Source organism: Sminthopsis crassicaudata, chromosome 3 (assembly GCF_048593235.1).
Source record: "Sminthopsis crassicaudata isolate SCR6 chromosome 3, ASM4859323v1, whole genome shotgun sequence".
Taxonomy (NCBI): Eukaryota; Metazoa; Chordata; class Mammalia; order Dasyuromorphia; family Dasyuridae; genus Sminthopsis; species Sminthopsis crassicaudata.
Genome location: NC_133619.1, coordinates 540,884,203 through 540,887,691, shown reverse-complemented (window position 1 = coordinate 540,887,691; position 3,489 = coordinate 540,884,203). Strand labels below are relative to the sequence as shown.

The 3,489-nt window shown below is 37.9% G+C and overlaps 1 pseudogene; it reads right to left on the bottom strand.

Moving 5' to 3' along the window:
- Positions 1–587: 587 nt before the first annotated feature.
- LOC141563415 (aldo-keto reductase family 1 member B1 pseudogene) lies at positions 588–1,934 on the bottom strand (annotated as a pseudogene).
- Between the last annotated feature and the right edge of the window lie 1,555 nt (positions 1,935–3,489).

Here is a 3,489-nt window from a genome sequence, read left to right as displayed (position 1 = left end):
GTGAAGTATTCACACTGGTGAAAACATGTATCCCTCAAATAGGAAGAAGTAAGAAGATTGTGAATGCTCATTGTCTGAACAACAGGGACAACTGACATTGAACTATCCTTCATGAAGAACATGACTGTGATTAATTAAAAGTTTTCAACACTGGAAAAAATAACTTATGTGATACTGGAAAATGAAGTGAATGATTTAGCACACATGAATCAAGAAGAGTCAAAAGAGAAATTTCAGAACTCATAATTGTTAGTTGTGATGTTGGAATTAATTTTTTTTCTAGATATCAATGTGAGCCCTTAATTCTGACACAAATAGTCCTCATAAAGTAAATGATAATTTAATCCTAGAAGATATATATAAGGTTTACCAATAAAAATAACAATCTAATTTTATTAAAAGAATAAAAATTCCAAAGGCAAATAGCAAGGAAAAATGTTACAGGCATAGAAAATATAATGTTGAAAATTATAAATGATTTGGAAATTTGTTAGATTTTTAAAACACAAAAAGTTGTGATAGCACAGTAGTCACATTATACACTTTGGCAGAGTTTCATTTGGTTGCTGCTTTTTTATTATTATGAATTTTTTTTTTTATTTAAAGCAAGAAGTTAAGGTGTATAACTTCAAAGGGATGAAATCTACTTGTTACTAAGAGGAAGAAAACTGTTGGTGGAATAATTCTTGTTTGTAGGCCCATCTGGGGAGGGGGAAGCCACACTGTATTCCTTCTAGTTAGGCAGGGAAAGGGTCCAGAAAACCAGGAGTGACTTGATCCAGTTGAGATGTCACAGTGATATTCAGTAGTGATCCAGATCTTGGGGAGCAGGACAGACCAATGCAATGCAGAACAATATATTCTCGTCAGATAAGGAAGTCTCAAGAGACCATAATCCGAATCCTGGACAGCGCCAGCCAGAATTCAATATGGGATTTTGAAGGGGTAATCCTTGTGAGAAGCAGCATTGACCAAGGCACAGACTCTCCAGTCACGGTTGAAGTTGAGGATTATAGACATCTCCTCTTCAGACAAGTTAAAATCGAACACCTGAAAGTTCTCAGAAATCCGTGATGAGGTGACTGACTTGGGGATCACAACCACTTTTCTCTGGATGTGGAACCTGATCAGAACCTGTGCTGCAGTTTTTTGGTGCTTTTCTGCAATGGCCTGGATCCTTTGGTCATTCAAGAGAGAAGGATCCTCTGGTTTGGCCCATGGCCGATCAGGAGAGCCCAGGGGACTGTAGGCTGTCACCACAATGCCCTTGGACTGGCAATATTCAATCAACTTCTCCTGAGTGAGATAGGGATGGCACTCAATCTGGTTAACTGCCGGCTCATGCTTCAGCCCCAGCTTGCTCAAAAGCTGCTCAATCTGGAGGTGGTTGAAGTTGGAGACTCCAATGGCTTTCACTAATCCTGTGTCCACCAACTCTTCCATGGCCATCCATGTATCCAAAAAGCTTGTATCACTGGGAATCACATTGCCTTTGTCATCCAATGGGAAAAGATCCTGCCCAGCCTTAAATCCTGTAGGCCAGTGAATAAGATACAGATCCAAGTAATCCAGCTTCAAGTAACTCAGAGTTTTCTGGCAGGCTGACTTAACCAAGCTTTTCTCATGGTATGTGCACCAAAGCTTGCTGACGATGAAGAGGTCTTCCCGCTTGACAACGTTCGCCTTGATCTTCTCTAGGATGGCCTCGCCCACTTCGGTCTCATTCTGGTAGACATGAGCACAGTCGATATGATGGTATCCAACATCGATCGCAGTCTTCACGGCGTCATCCACTTTGGCTGGAGGGGACTTCCAAGTGCCCAGGCCCAGGATGGGCATCTTCGCCTTGTTCCTCAGCACGAGAAAGGTAGCCATCATGTTCTGCCTTGTAGCAAAGGGCCTTCCTCAGACACGAGAACAGCTGCTCGCCACCGAGAGATTATTATTATGAATTTTTGTTGACAGGACTCATGCTTGGTTAATTTTCTACATTATTCCTTGCACTCACATCTGTTCTGACTTTTCCCTTCCCTCCGTCCAACCCCTCCGCCAGTTGGCAGGCAGTCTTATACATGTAAATATGTTATGATATATCTTAGATGCAATATATATGTGCATAACCTAACAGTTCTCTTGTTGCACAAGAAGAATTGGATTCAGAAGGTAAAAATGACCTGGGAAGAAAAACAAAAATGCAAACAGTTCACACTCATTTCCCAGTGTTCCTTCTCTGGGTGTAGCTGATTCTGTCCATCTTTGATCAATTGGAATTGAATTAGATCTTCTCTTTGTCAAAGATATCTACTTCCATCAGAATGCATTCTCAAAAAGTATTATTGTTAAAGTGTATAATGATCTCCTTGTTCTGCTCATTTCACTCCGCATCAATTCATGTAAGTCTTTCCAATTCATCCTGCTGGTCATTTCTTGCATAACAATGATATTCCATAACATTCATATACCACAATTTACCCAACAAGTCTCCAATTGATGGGCATCCATTCATTTTCCAGTTTCTAGCCACTACAAAAAGGGCTGCTGAAAACATTTGGGCACATACAGTTCCCTTTCCCCTTTCCCAGTAAGATCAGGAGTTAAACAAGGTTTCTCACTATAACCATTATTATTCCATATTCTATTAGAAACACTATCCTCAGCAATGAGAGTCAAGAAAGAGATTGAAAGAATTAGATTAGCTAATAATTAGTTAACTCTTTGCAGATGATATGATGGTATACTTAGAGAACCCCAGAGATTCTACTAAAAATGTATTAGAAATAATTCACCACTTTAGCAAATTTGCAAGATACAAAATAAATCCACATAAATCCTCAGCATTTTTATACGTCACCAACAAAATCCAACAGCAAGAGATTCAAAGAGAAATTCCATTCAAAATAACTGTTAAGAGAATAAAATATTTGGAAATCTATCTACCAAAGGAAAGTCAGGAATTATATGAGCAAAATTACAAAACATTTTCCACACAAATAAAATCAGATTTAAATAATTGGAAAAATATTAAGTGCTCTTGGATAGGCTGAGTGAATATAATAAAGATGACAATTCTCCCTAAACTAATCTATTTATTTAGTGCTATACCAATCAGATTCCCAAGAAACTATTTTAATGACCTAGAAAAAATAACAACAACATTCATATGGAAGAATACAAGGTCGAGAATTTCAAGGGAATTAATGAAAAAAAAATCAAATCAAGATGGCCTAGCTGTACCTGATCTAAATATTTATTATAAAGCAGCAGTCACCAAAACCATTTGGTATTGGCTAAGAATTAGATTAGTTAATCATTGGAATAGGTTAGGTTCACAAGACATAATAGTAATTAACTATAGCACTTTAGAGTTTGACAAACCCAAAGATCCTAACTTTCAGGATAAGAATTTATTATTTAACAAAAACTACTGTGAACACTGGAAATTGGTATGGCAGAAATTAGACATGGACCCACACTTAACACCATATACCA